The sequence below is a fragment of the Lytechinus pictus genome, chromosome 7 (genome assembly GCF_037042905.1).
Source record: "Lytechinus pictus isolate F3 Inbred chromosome 7, Lp3.0, whole genome shotgun sequence".
Taxonomy (NCBI): domain Eukaryota; kingdom Metazoa; phylum Echinodermata; class Echinoidea; order Temnopleuroida; family Toxopneustidae; genus Lytechinus; species Lytechinus pictus.
Window position 1 is genome coordinate 35702804 of NC_087251.1, and position 20443 is coordinate 35723246.

The following is a 20443-nucleotide window of genomic DNA, read 5'->3' on the forward strand; positions in this document are numbered from 1 at the left end:
TTTAAAGGGATTTTTGGCGAATCCGTTCTAAACTGAAATCCTATAGTAATACGTTCATAAAGCACAAAAGTGCAAAGTCTTTTTTCCAGACTCGGTTAATTCAAAATTTGTAATATAATTCCAAAGTCTTTTTTCCGGACCCGGTTGTTTAAAAAATCATAATATAAGTACAAAGTCTTTTTTCCAGACCCGGTTGTTTCAAAAATTATAATTTAAGTGCAAAGTCTTTTTTCCAGACCCGGTTATTTCAAAAATTAATATAAGTCCAAACTAAGATACGATAATGAGATTCCAGTGGAATAAAAATGAGAATCGAGCTTCGTCTTTTCTCCAGACCCAGTTAATTAAAACTGGTGGAATTAATGTCTTTGTTGTTGTTTTAACTTATACGGCGCGTACTGTGAATAAATGCGCTAAGATAATTGAGAATCAAGCATAGTCTTTTCTCAAGACCCGCTAACTAAAAACTAAAACCCTATAGTAATGCTTTCATGTAGTGCAAAAGTGCTAAGTCTTTTTATTCCAGACCCGGTTAATTCAAAAATTGTAATATAAGTCCAAAGTCTTTTTTCCAGACCCGGTTGTTTCAAAAATTATAATATAAGTCCAAAGTCTTTTTTCCAGACCCGGTTATTTCAAAAATTATAATATAAGTCCAAACTAAGATACGATAATGATATTCCAGTGGAATAAAAATGAGAATCAAGCTTAGTCTTTTCTCCAGACCCAGTTAATTAAAACTGGTGGAATTAATGTCTTTGTTGTTGTTTTAACTTATACGGCGCATATTGAGAATATATGCGCTAAGAGTAAATTCAGAATCAAGCATAGTCTTTTCTCCAGACACGGTTACTAAAAACTAAAACCCTATAGAAATGCGTTGATATAGCACAAAAGTGCAAAGCCTTTTTCCAGACCCAGTTAATATTAAAAAATTATAATATAAGTCCAAAGTCTTTTTTCCAGACACGGTTGTTTAAAAAATCATTATATAAGTCAAAACTAAAATACCATAATGGTATTCCAGTGGAAAAAAATGAAAATCGAGCTTAGTCTTTTCTCCAAATCTTGTTATTCCAAAATTATAAATAACAATACAACAACATCAAAAACAGTATAAAGACCCCATAATCTTATTAATGATGGATAACATGGACATATATCGTAGTCTTTCAGCCAGACCCAGTTATTTTTTTTTCAAAATAACGCTAATAGTAATAATAAAAAAACCTCCAAAGCTAAGACCAAACAATCCTTCAACCTGTTTTAAAAAGAGGTTTAGAGCGTTGTCTTTATTCCAGACCTTATCATTTAAAAATCATGAAAATAAAATCTTCTAACGTACGACCCTATCATATTCTTGTGGAATAACACGAGTTTTAAAACGTACTCTTTCCTCCAGACCCGGTTATTTAAGAAATGAATTAAAAAAACTTCAAATCTAAGACCAATCTTCAAAAGTTGCACCTAGTAAAAAAATATGTCTTTACCCCCACACCAATTTTTTTTTTAATAATACTAAGACCCCTACAAAACATTGTAATAATGAATGGGTAAAGCAAACATCCTTTCTCCAAACATTTTTTTTTTTTATAAAGCTTTTTTTTATTTCCCTCCGATAGGGCATATATTTGCATAAACATTTTAACAATGATATAAATGAAATAACATATCATACACACATAGCATAATTTTGTACAAAGTATAGGCCTACAGGGCATTTCAAGCAAAAGGCAACCGATACTAGAGTGGCCATGTCCTACACCCATCCGTTCCGCCGCCGACACTTGCAGCAGCAAAGAACAAATGAGCACCGAACAAGGCCACTCCAACAATAATTGATCACCTCTCACCCGAAACACACTGCACATTCATCATGAAAATATGTTTACATTAAACAGAAATACATATAAAGGTCCGGAAATCTTATTACAAAATGACAAGAATTCTTTCGAAATTTACCCATTTTTTATCAAATTTATGTGTTTTGTTTTCCATAATACTGATTTGCCTCTCATTTTTGTAACATTTTCTTATATATTGTTTAATTTTCTCAAAATTAGGTATGGTTTTTTCCACACGAGCAGAGTATACTTGTTGTTTCGTCCAAATTATTAAACAATTTAAAGCATCGTTTCTTTTTTCTGTGAAACCAAACAAAACATGTACAGCAGAAAGATTTATTCTAAATCTTGTTAAACTGTATAACCAGTCTGTAAATCGTACCCAGATAAGATTTACCACATGACATTGATGAAAAAAATGTATAGCGTTTTCTTCTTCCCTTCCACAAAAAGAGCATTTTGCATCTGCAGTTATTTTCATCTTTACAAGATCCTTATTCAAATATACTATCTTATTTAGCAGTCGGTACTGAAAGTACCTCATTGTAGTATAAGTTGTACATCGAAACATCGTTTTAAAATAATTTTTCATATCTCTGGTGTCCATCGAAATGCCATTGACAAACCATCTATTACACAATTTAGTCAAGTTATCATCATTTTCTTTTAACATGATATAATATACATGTCTACATCCTTTTTTGTCCTTCAGTAAATGAAAGATATAAGCAGGGCATAATGGTTCATTAGATTTCATATTACACGTATTCAACTGAGCTTTATACTTACATTTAATAATCTGACATAAGACATAATAATGAAGAAACTGAATTTTGATTGAAAATCTTTTTTCACACTCATCTCTTTCCAGAAGTTTTCCATTCTCATCTAATAAATCGTTAATAAATCTAATGCCTTTGTCCCACCATTCCTTTAAGAATATACCTTTTCCACCAATTTTTACATCAGAATTGTACCATAAAGGAATAGCCGGCCAAAAAAGAGAAGTACACTGAACATTTCGAATAAAGGAGGAAACTATAATAAAAAATTTCCTTCCAAACTTGGTTATTATTTGAAAAAAATAAAATAGTTTAAAAAATATTCTAAAACGAATACCCAATAATCTAATTACTGTGGAATAACATGAAGATCGATTGTAGACTTTCCTCCAGACACAGTTATTTCAAGAATAAAAAGCAATAAATCCCAACCCCCAACAACGAATGTAAAAACCAACAATCCGCCAAATTAAGACCATGTAGAAAATCACATGTTTAGAGCGTTGTCTTACCTGACCCAGTCATTTAAAAAATAATCTAAACAATCTTAAAAACATAAGACTTTGTCATATTCTTATTCCTGTGGAATAACACGAGTATTATGCTTATTATTTTGTCTATACCCGGTTATTTAAAAGATTTAAAAAAAAATCTTCATAATTATAAATATGAAGATTGGTCTTGGCTTAGATTTTTTTTCAATATTATTATAAACACAGTTAAAATGTTTGGGTTTATAGTGTTGTCTTTACCCCACACCCAGTTCTCTTAAAAATACAAATTAAGCGAAACATTAATTTTAAAACTTAGACCCCTGCATCTTCCAAACTATAAAAACCCTGTGATAACGCATACCACAAAAACGACAAGTTAATCATAGGCGTAAATATTCATATCTGAATGATACGCGCCTTTAAACCCAAAATAACAACAACGTTATTCTACATCAATGATATTGTGGGGTCTCTGTTAATATTGTTTGTTTGTTTTTATTGTTTCTTATAATTCCCTATTTTGAAATAACTGGAGCAAAGACTACACCATATTTCCATGCTATTCAATGTTGATAACATTACAGGGTCTTTGTTTTGTTGTTGTGTTTTTAATGATTTTTATAACTGGGTCTGGATGAAAGACTACGCTATATTTCCATGTTATTCAACATAAATAGGATCGTGGGTCTTTTTTGTTTTTAATTATTATTAATTTATTACTATTATTCATCATTTGTTATTTGAAAGATCTGGGTCTGGAGGGAAGACTACGCTATATTTCCATGTTATTCAACATCAATAAGATTGTGGGGCCTTTGTTTTATTATTATTATATATCTTTTTTATGATTTGTTATTTAAAAATAACTGGGTCTCGAAGAAAGACTACGCTATATTTTCAAGTTATTCAACATCAATGAGATTGTAGGGTCTTTTTAAATATTGTTCTTTATGATTTGCTATTTTGAAATAACCGGGGTTGGAACAAAGACTACACCATATTTCGATGCTGATTCCCATATTTCGCTGATCCCTGTGTTTTCCATTAATTTTTCCCGTTTTTGCTCTTTGCTATTTTTCCAGGTTCTTTAAATTTGTGATTTATCAGGGAGGATTCCGATTTTTATGGTCCAAAAAAAGGGGGAAAAGGGAAAAAAAGGGGTGAAAAGGAGAAGAAGAAAAGAAAGAAAAAAAGGAAGAGGACAGGGGAAAAAAAGGGGGAAAAAGGGAGAAGAGAGAGAGGAAGAAGAAGGAGGAAGAAAGAAGTTTTTCCCCCCCCCCCTTTCTTACCCTTTGCTAATTATCCGAGTTCTTTAATTTGGTGATTTGTCAGGGGGGACAGAAAGGAGATAGGGATGAAGAGAGAAGTTTCGTTGTTTACTTGTTGGTTTGTTTGGTTTTGTTTACAAGTTTTGTTTTTGTTTGTTTTTTGCACTTTCATCCCATACTTTAGTTTTCGGTGTCCCGTCCCTGAAGTTTTATCAGGCCACAAATCTAGTTTACTTTTGTTTTCTCTGTTGCAGCTTACTGTAGCACAAAAAAATTACACGCGCTGCAAGAAACAGAACGCATACAAAAGAAAAAAAATTAATAAAGAAAGAAAAAAAGAGAAAAAAAAAGAAAAAGAATAGAAAAAGAATAGAAAAAAATAAGACGGAAAAAGACAAAAAAGAAGAAAAATGAGAAGAAAAGAAAACAGAAGAAAAGAAAAATAAGAAAAGAAAAGGAAAAAAGAAAAAAGAAGGGGAAAAAAAGAAAATAAAAGAAAAGGAAGGAAAAAGAAAAAAAAAAGAGAGAGAAGAAAAAAAAAGGAATGGAAAAGGAAAAAAAGTAATAAGCTATTGAAAATGAACAAAAGCTGTGGCAAAAATAGTCAATCCTGACTGGTTGCCAACCAAGGAAAGAAGAAGAAGAAGAAGCTATTCAATGTTGAAAAGATTGCGGGGTCTGTTTTTGGTTGTTGTTGTTGTTGTTGTTTTGTTTTTGAATGATTTTTTTATAACTGGGTCTGGAGGAAAGAATATGATATATTTACATTTTGTTCAACATCAATAAGATTGTTGGGTCTTTTTTTTTATTATTTATTATTTGCTATTTGAAATATTTGGGTCTGAAGAAAAGACTACGCTAAACTTCTAGGTTTATAACCACAAAAATAAGACAAATTAATCATAGGCGTAAATATTCATATCTGAATGATAAGCGCCTTTAAACCCAAGATAACAACAACAACGTTATTCAACATTAAGAAGAATTAATTTTGGGATCTTTATTTGGAAGATTGTTTAAATGTTTTTATAACTGGGTCTGGAGAAAAAAGACTGTGACTTTGCGCTATATGAACACATTACTATAGGGTTTTAGTTTAATAATAATAATATAGGGTATTTATATTGGGCACATATCCACCATGTTAGGTGCTCAAGGCGCTCCTATATCGCATACATTCGTAATTCCGAAGCTTCGTTATTCCGAAGGTTCGGATATTCCGAAGGTTCGTTATTCCGAAGGTTCGTATTTCCAAAGGTTCGTAATTCCGAAGGTTCGTTAGTCCGAAAACGATATGAGGTTCGTAATTCCGAAGGTTCGTTAGTCCGAAAACAAAGTGAGGTTCGTAATTCCGAAGGTTCGTTAATCCGAAAAAGAAATGAGGTTCGTAATTCCGAAGGTTCCTTTGTCCGAAAACTAAATGATTAACTAACCTTATTTCGTTTTCGGACTAACGAATCTTCGGAACAATGAACCTTATTTCGTTTTCGGATTAACGAACCTTCGGAACAATGAACCTTATTTCGTTTTCGGATTAACGAACCTTCGGAACATCAAACCTTATTCCATTTTCGGATTATCGAACCTTCGGAATAACGAACCTTCGGAATAACGCCACAAATGTTCGGATTAACGAACCCTTTTACGTTTTCGGATTAACGAACATCGAGGTATAGGCAATTTGCGTGTTTCGGAATTACGAACCTTCGGAATAAAGAACCTTCGGAATTACGAAGTGTAACCCTCCTATATTACCCGGCTAAGCTAGGCGTTCATAGCGCACACTTCCTACCGGTACCCATTTACCTCACCTGGGTTGAGTGCAGCACTCTGTTTAGAACAGATTCGCCAAAAATCCCTTCAAATTTATAACATTTGTGGGTAAAGTCATTATTACATTTGTGGGCGATCAAAAATTATTACATTTGTGGGTAAAGTGCATTATTATATTTGTGGGTAAAGGGTTTGAGTTTTTAGTTTTAAGTAACCGGGTCTGGAGAAAAGACTACGCTTGATTCTCAATTTACTCTTAGCGCCTATATTCACAATACGCGCTGTATAAGTTAAAAAAACAAAACAACAAAGACATTTATTCCACCAGTTTTAATTAACTGGGTCTGGAGAAAAGACTAAGCTCGATTCTTATTTTTATTCCACTGGAATACCATTATCGTATCTTAGTTTAGACTTATATTATAATTTTTGAAATAACTGGGTCTGGAAAAAAGACCTTGGACTTATATTATAATTTTTTAATCAACTGGGTCTGGAAAAAGACTATGCTTGATTCTCAATTATCTTAGCGCATTTATTTACAATACGCGCCGTATAAGTTAAAACAACAACAAAGACATTAATTCCACCAGTTTTAATTAACTGGGTCTGGAGAAAAGACTAAGCTCGATTCTCATTTTTATTCCACGGGAATATCATTATCGTATCTTAGTTTGGACTTATATTATAATTTTTGAAATAACCGGGTCTGGAAAAAAGACTTTGCACTTATATTATAATTTTTTAAACAACCGGGTCTGGAAAAAGACTTTGGACTTATATCATAATTTTTTAATTAACCGGGTCTGGAAAAAAGACTGCACTTTTGGGCTATATGTATTACTATAGGATTTTAGTTTAGAACGGATTCGCCAAAAATCCCTTCAAATTTATCACATTTGTGGGTAAAGTCACTATTACATTTGTGGGCGATCAAAAATTATTACATTTGTGGGTAAAGTGCATTATTACATTTGTGGGTGAAATTCTGACATTTGTGGGTAAAGTATTATTACATTTGTGGGCGTTATTACATTTGTGGGCGATTATTACATTTGTGGGTGTCACACCCCCCCCCCCACACACACACCTTGATAAAGAAAAAGGACTCCTACCCCTGTGCTGCCACATGTAATTGCTGCTAGTGCAAAATAATGATTCTAAGCGGTGCACATTAGAAGAATAATATGATATAGGCAAGCATGTGAGCACAAAGATTTTGATTATGCTAATTTCAACCTTTAGGTTGTGTAAAATATTTGATTTCTTTCTTTAAAAAAAAACTAGGAACTGAATTGAATTGAACGCCTAGCTGATCTCGACGAGACACCGTCTTTTTGTTCAAAGGTAAACCATGGCGGTATAGCAATGGTGAAACCTTCTTTGGGAATTCCCACTTCCTACTAGGTCGTACCATACCAATAGTCCAAGAGCATTAGGCCAAAATAGGCTTAAGAAAGGAAATTTCAGGTAACAAGCTGATTTTTTCAGGATAGGTCCAGGAATATGTATAGCATAACATACTAAAAGTCCTCATACATCCTCCTTGAGGGTTTTCCGTAATCCAAGATAGCGTCCAAAATGGCCGCCATTACAGAAAATGGCCATAACGCTCTCATTATCCGACCTAGACATCAAATTTTGGTGCTTATTCCATGGTTTAAAGGTGTAAAAAGTGCTATTGACACAGGTTAGAGTGAACATAAGCAGACCAGTATACCTAAAAATCCAAGATGGCATCTAAAATGGCCGCCAAAGCCTAAAAATCCACAATTAATTTATTGCTTATATAGTATCTTTAATTCTGTTTCTATTCAATGGTTTTAAGGGTCAAGTAGTACATTTGGACAAGTGACATGGACAGTCAGTGGTCAAGTATGTCCAAAAATCCAAGATTGCTTCCAAAAATGGGGTCTTAAATGGCTTCTATTACTTACATTTGGAAGCCATCTTGGATTTTTGGACATACTGGACCACTGGCTGTCCTTGTAACTTGTGGCAATATATTATTTGGCTCTATAAATCATGGTTTTCACACCAAAATCATATCTGCCAGGCAGATATTAAATGAACAATGTCCATTAGTATGTACAAACAGCCATTTCAAACTCCATTTTTAGAAGCCGTCTTCGATTCTTGGACATACTTGACCACTGACTGTCCTTTTAACTTTTCCTAATGTATTATTTGACCCTTTAAACCACAGTATAGACACCACAATCATATCTCTCAGGTGGATTTTTAATGAAGTATGTCCATTTCCAGTAACAACAGTTAATTTAGACTCCATTTTTAAAGCCATTTTGGAGTTTTGGACATGTAGGACCACTGACTGACCTTTGAACTTTCATAATATATTATTTGACCCTTTAGACAATCGTTTTGACACCAAAATCATATATCCCAGGCACATATCAAAATAATGAACTATGTCCATTTGTAAGTGAAAGCATCCAATTTATACCCCATTTTTGGAAGCCATCTTGGATTTTATGACATAATGCATTATTAGACCCTTTAGACCCCAAAATATCATCTCCCAGGCAGATAATAAACTATCTCAATTGAGACTCCATTTTTACAAGCCATCTTCGATTTTTATGTCAATTTTTCAGTAACAGCAGTAAATTTAAACTCCATTTTTTGAAGAAATCTTTGATTTTTGGACGTACTGGACCACTAACTGTCCTTTTAACCTGTCCTAATGTATCATTTGACCCTTTAAACCATGGTTTAGATACCACAATCATATATCTCCAGCAGATATTAAATGTACTATGTCCATTTGTAAATAATAGCAACAATTTAAGACCCCATTTTTGGAAGCAATCTTGAATTTTTGGACATACTTGACCACTGACTGTCCTTGTAACTTGTCCAAATGTACTACTTGACCCTTAACACCACTGAATATAAACAAAATTAAAGATACTAACATTAGTAATCGATAAATTGTGGATTTTCAGGCTTTAGCGGCCATTTTAGACGCCATCTTGGAATTTAAGGTATACTGGTCTGCCTATGTTCACTCTAACCAGTATCAATAGTTCTTTTTACACCTTTAAACCATGAAATATGCACCAAAATTTGATGTCTAGGGTGGATGACGAGTGGGTTATGTCCATTTTCTGTGAATGGCGGCCATTTTGGACGCCATCTTGGATTACGGAAAACCCTCAAGGAGGATATATAAGGGCTTTTAGTATGTTATTCTAGACATATTTCTGGACCTATCCTGAAAAAATCAGCTTGTTACCAAAATTTTCCATGTTACACCTAATGCTCTTGGCCTACAATGCGAGGGTCAACACATTTGCGCAATTTTTAGACGCCATTTTCGAGTCGTAAATTACCGGAGAAATCATTTCCTTCTTCATCAGAATGGTTGCTTTTTCGCGTGTCTAAGACTTTATATATGATTCTGATTCGGGAATCTGATATAATTATGACGGTGTGGCTTCTGTTTAAGGTCATCTTTCATTTAAAATTGGATTTGTGGATAGATTGAGCATTACTTTGGCTGAGCAGTGCCGGATTCATACAGACCAATTTGACAGTCATTCATTTATAATCGGCAACCTCTGGGGTAGATGGTAGACCGGGATCAATCTATCAATCACAAAAGTAAGTTATAAAGGGATTATATAGATCATTATTATCATTCTACAATAATTATTTAGAGGGTTGCACACACTATATTTTTACCTCTGCCATTTTTACCACTGCCATTATTACCTCTGCCATTTTACCTCTGCCATTTTTACCTCTGCCATTTTTACCTCTGCCATTATTACCTCTGCCAATTTTACTTCTGCCATTTTTACCTCTGCCATTTTCACCTCTGCCATTTTTACCTGGCACCGGATTTTTGCACATAATGAAAAGCTGAACATCCTTGTTACTTGTCCTATATTTGCCAATTCACTTCTCACAGGTGGATATGAAGTATGACCGTTTTTAAGTGATGGGAGTTACACGGCATTTTGGAAGCCCTCTTGGATTTTAATGCAAAATGGACAATTACATATCATTGTGAGGGGTCCCAAAATATTATTTGACTCCTGAAACTATAGACACCAAAATACTAGTAATATCTCTCACGCGGATGTAAAATATAATAATGTCCCTTTGTAAGTAATAGCAGCCACTTTAGACTCCATTTTTGGCAGCCATCTTTGATTTTTGGACATACTGGACCTCTGAGTGTCCTTTTATCTTCTCGTTATGTATTATTTGACCCTTTAAACCATGGTTTTAGACACAACAATCATATCTCTCGGGTGGATTCTTAATGAAGTATGTCAATTTTTCAGCAGCAGCAGTCAATTTAGACACCATTTTTGGAAGCCATCTTGGATTTTTGGACATGCTGGACCACTAGCAGTCCTTTTTACATGTCCTGGTGTATTTATTTGACCCTTTAAACAATAGTTTAGACACCACAATCATATCTTTCGGGTGGATTTTTAATGAAGTATGTAACTCCATGGCCAGTCTTAAACCCCCATGCAATGAATTGTCAAAAAGCCCCCGCATACATACATTAAATAAGTGCTTGTCACGGTTAGGCATTTCATCATCATTATGTATTCATCGGCCTAACAATGCTATTTACGAATTCGTTGGAGGTGTACCGTGAACGCTTTTTAAAAAGAAATCAAACGACAGATATTTTTTCATTCAATTTATCAGGAGCAAAATGAAACTGCACTATTCTCATTCATCATTTTATAACATTCCTTTTTGTCTGGCTGTTTTTTTTATATCTAAAGTTTCGCCAGGTTTACCGATGCAAAAAGGAGGAAGAGTAGACATAAGAGAGATGGAGAGACAGAGAGGGTTAGGGGGCGGGGAAAAACATATAGAACATAGCGGGGAAAGCTTAGACGTTGAAATTGTCACGAATGATTGTGGTTAAATATTGTGTCCTTATTTGTAATGTCGTCTGTACTATTCTTTTTAAATAATTGAATGACAATAAGCATGCGTTCCCAGGCTTGGCACTGAATATGAAACTGATTATTAAAATCAATAATAATCTTGCTTGACTGGTAAACCAATTTGGCGTCGATCGAGGGGGACCGTCTGGTTCAGATTCTTTGCATAAAAGAAGACCCTGAAACTTTACCACTGCATCCAATATGCTATAAACGCTCTGATGGTCATAACCCTTGGAAGCGGAAGTACTGTTGGGTATTTTGTACACCATGAGCAGCACCCTCTTGGTAATTAGCTTGGTATACTAAAATGTAGAGATTTGATACAAATCTCTGTTATTTTTCAAACAGAAGAAAAAACATTGTTTATTATCTAATTGTTATTATTTTTGTTGTAATTCTTTTTCTGACCTAAAAGAACTTCATTTAGTTGAAATATTTTTATGTCATTTTCCCCCTTAACCAAATCCCCTTTCATTTTGGAGTGAAAACTTTTTTTTCTCGGCTTTTTTTTTTTAAACCAGCACCCCATTTTTCACTAACTTTTCAAAAGTAAGTGGTGCTCACTCAAGCGGAAATATTTTTCGACAGTTATATCGTCATTTGCTTAAATGGATCTGTACCAATGTGAAAATGTGGAAAAATCTTCAGGATTTTAAATGCGGGGGCTTTTTGACAGTTCATTGCATGGGGGTTTAAGACTTGCCATATTTTACCTAGAACTGTCATTTTTACCTCTCCCATTATAACCCCTGCCATTTTACCTCTGCCATTATTACCTCTGCCATTTTTACCTCTGTCATTTTTACCTCTGCCATTTTTACCTCTGCCATTTTTACCTCTGCCATTTCTACCTCTGCCATTTTTACACCGAGCCAAAAATCTAAGAGGGTAAACTTAAAAAAAAATGCCTGCTGTTACCTGTTCCTGAAACCATAAGTCATAGGATCAGTTTTCCCCAATGCATTTAAGCGTTGATACCGCAATTATTCCTCACATGTGGATATTTTATGAATTAACACTATTTTCAAGTGATGGGAGTTATTAAGACGCTGTTCATTAAGACGCCGTTTTGGAAGCCATCTGGGATTTTTAGGCAAAATGGACAACTGCATATCATTGTTAACAGTCAAAAAATATTATTTGACCCTTGAAAACATAGTATAGACACCACAATCATATCTCTCAGGTGGATTTTTAATAAATTTGTAATTTTTTTCAGTCACAGCAGTCAATTAAGATTTTATATTTGGAAGCCATCTTGGATTTTTGGACATACTGGACCACTGGCTGTCCTTGTAACTTGTGGCAATATATTATTTGGCTCTATAAATCATGGTTTTCACACCAAAATCATATCTGCCAGGCAGATATTAAATGAACAATGTCCATTAGTATGTACAAACAGCCATTTCAAACTCCATTTTTAGAAGCCGTCTTCGATTCTTGGACATACTTGACCACTGACTGTCCTTTTAACTTTTCCTAATGTATTATTTGACCCTTTAAACCACAGTATAGACACCACAATCATATCTCTCAGGTGGATTTTTAATGAAGTATGTCCATTTCCAGTAACAACAGTTAATTTAGACTCCATTTTTAAAGCCATTTTGGAGTTTTGGACATGTAGGACCACTGACTGACCTTTGAACTTTCATAATATATTATTTGACCCTTTAGACAATCGTTTTGACACCAAAATCATATATCCCAGGCACATATCAAAATAATGAACTATGTCCATTTGTAAGTGAAAGCATCCAATTTATACCCCATTTTTGGAAGCCATCTTGGATTTTATGACATAATGCATTATTAGACCCTTTAGACCCCAAAATATCATCTCCCAGGCAGATAATAAATAATCTCAATTGAGACTCCATTTTTACAAGCCATCTTCGATTTTTATGTCAATTTTTCAGTAACAGCAGTAAATTTAAACTCCATTTTTTGAAGAAATCTTTGATTTTTGGACGTACTGGACCACTGACTGTCCTTTTAACCTGTCCTAATGTATCATTTGACCCTTTAAACCATGGTTTAGATACCACAATCATATATCTCCAGCAGATATTAAATGTACTATGTCCATTTGTAAATAATAGCAACAATTTAAGACCCCATTTTTGGAAGCAATCTTGAATTTTTGGACATACTTGACCACTGACTGTCCTTGTAACTTGTCCAAATGTACTACTTGACCCTTAACACCACTGAATATAAACAAAATTAAAGATACTAACATTAGTAATCGATAAATTGTGGATTTTCAGGCTTTAGCGGCCATTTTAGACGCCATCTTGGAATTTAAGGTATACTGGTCTGCCTATGTTCACTCTAACCACTATCAATAGTTCTTTTTACACCTTTAAACCATGAAATATGCACCAAAATTTGATGTCTAGGGTGGATGACGAGTGGGTTATGTCCATTTTCTGTGAATGGCGGCCATTTTGGACGCCATCTTGGATTACGGAACACCCTCAAGGAGGATATATAAGGGCTTTTAGTATGTTATTCTAGACATATTTCTGGACCTATCCTGAAAAAATCAGCTTGTTACCAAAAATTTCCATGTTACACCTAATGCTCTTGGCCTAGTCCAAGAGCATTAGGCCAAAATAGGCTTAAGAAAGGAAATTTCAGGTAACAAGCTGAATTTTTCAGGATAGGTCCAGGAATATGTATAGCATAACATACTAAAAGTCCTCATATATCCTCCTTGAGGGTTTTCCGTAATCCAAGATAGCGTCCAAAATGGCCGCCATTACAGAAAATGGCCATAACGCTCTCATTATCCGACCTAGACATCAAATTTTGGTGCTTATTCCATGGTTTAAAGGTGTAAAAAGTGCTATTGACACAGGTTAGAGTGAACATAAGCAGACCAGTATACCTAAAAATCCAAGATGGCATATAAAATGGCCGCCAAAGCCTAAAAATCCACAATTAATTTATTGCTTATATAGTATCTTTAATTCTGTTTCTATTCAATGGTTTTAAGGGTCAAGTAGTACATTTGGACAAGTGACATGGACAGTCAGTGGTCAAGTATGTCCAAAAATGGGGTCTTAAATGGCTTCTATTACTTACAAATGGACATAGTACATTTAATATCTTCCAGCTGGATATACGATTGTGGTGTCTAACCATGGTTTGAAGGGTCAAATAATACATTAGGACAGGTCTAAAAGACACTCAGTGGTCCAGTATGTCCAAAAATCCAAGACGACGTCCAAAAATGGAGTCTAAATTGACTACTGTTACTGAAAAATTGACATAAAAATCGAAGATGGCTTGTAAAAATGGAGTCTCAATTGAGATTATTTATTATCTGCCTGGGAGATGATATTTTGGGGTCTAAAGGGTCTAATAATGCATTATGTCATAAAATCCAAGATGGCTTCCAAAAATGGGGTATAAATTGGATGCTTTCACTTACAAATGGACATAGTTCATTATTTTGATATGTGCCTGGGATATATGATTTTGGTGTCAAAACGATTGTCTAAAGGGTCAAATAATATATTATGAAAGTTCAAAGGACAGTCAGTGGTCCTACATGTCCAAAACTCCAAAATGGCTTTAAAAATGGAGTCTAAATTAACTGTTGTTACTGAAAATGGACATACTTCATTAAAAATTTTGGACATACTGGACCACTGACTGTCCTTTTAACCTGTCCTAATGTATCATTTGACCCTTTAAACCATGGTTTAGATACCACAATCATATATCTCCAGCAGATATTAAATGTACTATGTCCATTTGTAAATAATAGCAACAATTTAAGACCCCATTTTTAGAAGCCGTCTTCGATTCTTGGACATACTTGACCACTGACTGTCCTTTTAACTTTTCCTAATGTATTATTTGACCCTTTAAACCACAGTATAGACACCACAATCATATCTCTCAGGTGGATTTTTAATGAAGTATGTCCATTTCCAGTAACAACAGTTAATTTAGACTCCATTTTTAAAGCCATTTTGGAGTTTTGGACATGTAGGACCACTGACTGACCTTTGAACTTTCATAATATATTATTTGACCCTTTAGACAATCGTTTTGACACCAAAATCATATATCCCAGGCACATATCAAAATAATGAACTATGTCCATTTGTAAGTGAAAGCATCCAATTTATACCCCATTTTTGGAAGCCATCTTGGATTTTATGACATAATGCATTATTAGACCCTTTAGACCCCAAAATATCATCTCCCAGGCAGATAATAAACTATCTCAATTGAGACTCCATTTTTACAAGCCATCTTCGATTTTTATGTCAATTTTTCAGTAACAGCAGTAAATTTAAACTCCATTTTTTGAAGAAATCTTTGATTTTTGGACGTACTGGACCACTAACTGTCCTTTTAACCTGTCCTAATGTATCATTTGACCCTTTAAACCATGGTTTAGATACCACAATCATATATCTCCAGCAGATATTAAATGTACTATGTCCATTTGTAAATAATAGCAACAATTTAAGACCCCATTTTTGGAAGCAATCTTGAATTTTTGGACATACTTGACCACTGACTGTCCTTGTAACTTGTCCAAATGTACTACTTGACCCTTAACACCACTGAATATAAACAAAATTAAAGATACTAACATTAGTAATCGATAAATTGTGGATTTTCAGGCTTTAGCGGCCATTTTAGACGCCATCTTGGAATTTAAGGTATACTGGTCTGCCTATGTTCACTCTAACCAGTATCAATAGTTCTTTTTACACCTTTAAACCATGAAATATGCACCAAAATTTGATGTCTAGGGTGGATGACGAGTGGGTTATGTCCATTTTCTGTGAATGGCGGCCATTTTGGACGCCATCTTGGATTACGGAAAACCCTCAAGGAGGATATATAAGGGCTTTTAGTATGTTATTCTAGACATATTTCTGGACCTATCCTGAAAAAATCAGCTTGTTACCAAAATTTTCCATGTTACACCTAATGCTCTTGGCCTACAATGCGAGGGTCAACACATTTGCGCAATTTTTAGACGCCATTTTCGAGTCGTAAATTACCGGAGAAATCATTTCCTTCTTCATCAGAATGGTTGCTTTTTCGCGTGTCTAAGACTTTATATATGATTCTGATTCGGGAATCTGATATAATTATGACGGTGTGGCTTCTGTTTAAGGTCATCTTTCATTTAAAATTGGATTTGTGGATAGATTGAGCATTACTTTGGCTGAGCAGTGCCGGATTCATACAGACCAATTTGACAGTCATTCATTTATAATCGGCAACCTCTGGGGTAGATGGTAGACCGGGATCAATCTATCAATCACAAAAGTAAGTTATAAAGGGATTATATAGATCATTATTATCATTCTACAATAATTATTTAGAGGGTTGCACACACTATATTTTTACCTCTGCCATTTTTACCACTGCCATTATTACCTCTGCCATTTTACCTCTGCCATTTTTACCTCTGCCATTTTTACCTCTGCCATTATTACCTCTGCCAATTTTACTTCTGCCATTTTTACCTCTGCCATTTTCACCTCTGCCATTTTTACCTGGCACCGGATTTTTGCACATAATGAAAAGCTGAACATCCTTGTTACTTGTCCTATATTTGCCAATTCACTTCTCACAGGTGGATATGAAGTATGACCGTTTTTAAGTGATGGGAGTTACACGGCATTTTGGAAGCCCTCTTGGATTTTAATGCAAAATGGACATACTTCATTAAAAATTTTGGACATACTGGACCACTGACTGTCCTTTTAACCTGTCCTAATGTATCATTTGACCCTTTAAACCATGGTTTAGATACCACAATCATATATCTCCAGCAGATATTAAATGTACTATGTCCATTTGTAAATAATAGCAACAATTTAAGACCCCATTTTTAGAAGCCGTCTTCGATTCTTGGACATACTTGACCACTGACTGTCCTTTTAACTTTTCCTAATGTATTATTTGACCCTTTAAACCACAGTATAGACACCACAATCATATCTCTCAGGTGGATTTTTAATGAAGTATGTCCATTTCCAGTAACAACAGTTAATTTAGACTCCATTTTTAAAGCCATTTTGGAGTTTTGGACATGTAGGACCACTGACTGACCTTTGAACTTTCATAATATATTATTTGACCCTTTAGACAATCGTTTTGACACCAAAATCATATATCCCAGGCACATATCAAAATAATGAACTATGTCCATTTGTAAGTGAAAGCATCCAATTTATACCCCATTTTTGGAAGCCATCTTGGATTTTATGACATAATGCATTATTAGACCCTTTAGACCCCAAAATATCATCTCCCAGGCAGATAATAAACTATCTCAATTGAGACTCCATTTTTACAAGCCATCTTCGATTTTTATGTCAATTTTTCAGTAACAGCAGTAAATTTAAACTCCATTTTTTGAAGAAATCTTTGATTTTTGGACGTACTGGACCACTAACTGTCCTTTTAACCTGTCCTAATGTATCATTTGACCCTTTAAACCATGGTTTAGATACCACAATCATATATCTCCAGCAGATATTAAATGTACTATGTCCATTTGTAAATAATAGCAACAATTTAAGACCCCATTTTTGGAAGCAATCTTGAATTTTTGGACATACTTGACCACTGACTGTCCTTGTAACTTGTCCAAATGTACTACTTGACCCTTAACACCACTGAATATAAACAAAATTAAAGATACTAACATTAGTAATCGATAAATTGTGGATTTTCAGGCTTTAGCGGCCATTTTAGACGCCATCTTGGAATTTAAGGTATACTGGTCTGCCTATGTTCACTCTAACCAGTATCAATAGTTCTTTTTACACCTTTAAACCATGAAATATGCACCAAAATTTGATGTCTAGGGTGGATGACGAGTGGGTTATGTCCATTTTCTGTGAATGGCGGCCATTTTGGACGCCATCTTGGATTACGGAAAACCCTCAAGGAGGATATATAAGGGCTTTTAGTATGTTATTCTAGACATATTTCTGGACCTATCCTGAAAAAATCAGCTTGTTACCAAAATTTTCCATGTTACACCTAATGCTCTTGGCCTACAATGCGAGGGTCAACACATTTGCGCAATTTTTAGACGCCATTTTCGAGTCGTAAATTACCGGAGAAATCATTTCCTTCTTCATCAGAATGGTTGCTTTTTCGCGTGTCTAAGACTTTATATATGATTCTGATTCGGGAATCTGATATAATTATGACGGTGTGGCTTCTGTTTAAGGTCATCTTTCATTTAAAATTGGATTTGTGGATAGATTGAGCATTACTTTGGCTGAGCAGTGCCGGATTCATACAGACCAATTTGACAGTCATTCATTTATAATCGGCAACCTCTGGGGTAGATGGTAGACCGGGATCAATCTATCAATCACAAAAGTAAGTTATAAAGGGATTATATAGATCATTATTATCATTCTACAATAATTATTTAGAGGGTTGCACACACTATATTTTTACCTCTGCCATTTTTACCACTGCCATTATTACCTCTGCCATTTTACCTCTGCCATTTTTACCTCTGCCATTTTTACCTCTGCCATTATTACCTCTGCCAATTTTACTTCTGCCATTTTTACCTCTGCCATTTTCACCTCTGCCATTTTTACCTGGCACCGGATTTTTGCACATAATGAAAAGCTGAACATCCTTGTTACTTGTCCTATATTTGCCAATTCACTTCTCACAGGTGGATATGAAGTATGACCGTTTTTAAGTGATGGGAGTTACACGGCATTTTGGAAGCCCTCTTGGATTTTAATGCAAAATGGACAATTACATATCATTGTGAGGGGTCCCAAAATATTATTTGACTCCTGAAACTATAGACACCAAAATACTAGTAATATCTCTCACGCGGATGTAAAATATAATAATGTCCCTTTGTAAGTAATAGCAGCCACTTTAGACTCCATTTTTGGCAGCCATCTTTGATTTTTGGACATACTGGACCTCTGAGTGTCCTTTTATCTTCTCGTTATGTATTATTTGACCCTTTAAACCATGGTTTTAGACACAACAATCATATCTCTCGGGTGGATTCTTAATGAAGTATGTCAATTTTTCAGCAGCAGCAGTCAATTTAGACACCATTTTTGGAAGCCATCTTGGATTTTTGGACATGCTGGACCACTAGCAGTCCTTTTTACATGTCCTGGTGTATTTATTTGACCCTTTAAACAATAGTTTAGACACCACAATCATATCTTTCGGGTGGATTTTTAATGAAGTATGTAACTCCATGGCCAGTCTTAAACCCCCATGCAATGAATTGTCAAAAAGCCCCCGCATACATACATTAAATAAGTGCTTGTCACGGTTAGGCATTTCATCATCATTATGTATTCATCGGCCTAACAATGCTATTTACGAATTCGTTGGAGGTGTACCGTGAACGCTTTTTAAAAAGAAATCAAACGACAGATATTTTTTCATTCAATTTATCAGGAGCAAAATGAAACTGCACTATTCTCATTCATCATTTTATAACATTCCTTTTTGTCTGGCTGTTTTTTTTATATCTAAAGTTTCGCCAGGTTTACCGATGCAAAAAGGAGGAAGAGTAGACATAAGAGAGATGGAGAGACAGAGAGGGTTAGGGGGCGGGGAAAAACATATAGAACATAGCGGGGAAAGCTTAGACGTTGAAATTGTCACGATTGATTGTGGTTAAATATTGTGTCCTTATTTGTAATGTCGTCTGTACTATTCTTTTTAAATAATTGAATGACAATAAGCATGCGTTCCCAGGCTTGGCACTGAATATGAAACTGATTATTAAAATCAATAATAATCTTGCTTGACTGGTAAACCAATTTGGCGTCGATCGAGGGGGACCGTCTGGTTCAGATTCTTTGCATAAAAGAAGACCCTGAAACTTTACCACTGCATCCAATATGCTATAAACGCTCTGATGGTCATAACCCTTGGAAGCGGAAGTACTGTTGGGTATTTTGTACACCATGAGCAGCACCCTCTTGGTAATTAGCTTGGTATACTAAAATGTAGAGATTTGATACAAATCTCTGTTATTTTTCAAACAGAAGAAAAAACATTGTTTATTATCTAATTGTTATTATTTTTGTTGTAATTCTTTTTCTGACCTAAAAGAACTTCATTTAGTTGAAATATTTTTATGTCATTTTCCCCCTTAACCAAATCCCCTTTCATTTTGGAGTGAAAACTTTTTTTTCTCGGCTTTTTTTTTTTAAACCAGCACCCCATTTTTCACTAACTTTTCAAAAGTAAGTGGTGCTCACTCAAGCGGAAATATTTTTCGACAGTTATATCGTCATTTGCTTAAATGGATCTGTACCAATGTGAAAATGTGGAAAA

The 20443-nt window shown here is 34.6% G+C and overlaps 1 protein-coding gene across 3 annotated transcripts in view; it reads left to right on the plus strand.

The window, feature by feature from the left end:
* LOC135154767 (dihydroxyacetone phosphate acyltransferase-like) overlaps positions 1 to 20443 on the plus strand; it is an 88571-nt gene that overhangs the window by 33589 nt on the left and 34539 nt on the right. The window contains exons 15-16 of one of the 3 annotated variants that reach the window (XR_010294205.1): positions 9665 to 9785; positions 16257 to 16407. The exons of the other annotated variants lie outside the window; for them this stretch is intronic. The gene's annotated coding sequence lies outside the window, so the exon portion shown is untranslated. Of the gene's footprint in view, positions 1 to 9664; positions 9786 to 16256; positions 16408 to 20443 lie in introns of those variants that run through there. 3 annotated transcript variants of the gene reach the window in all.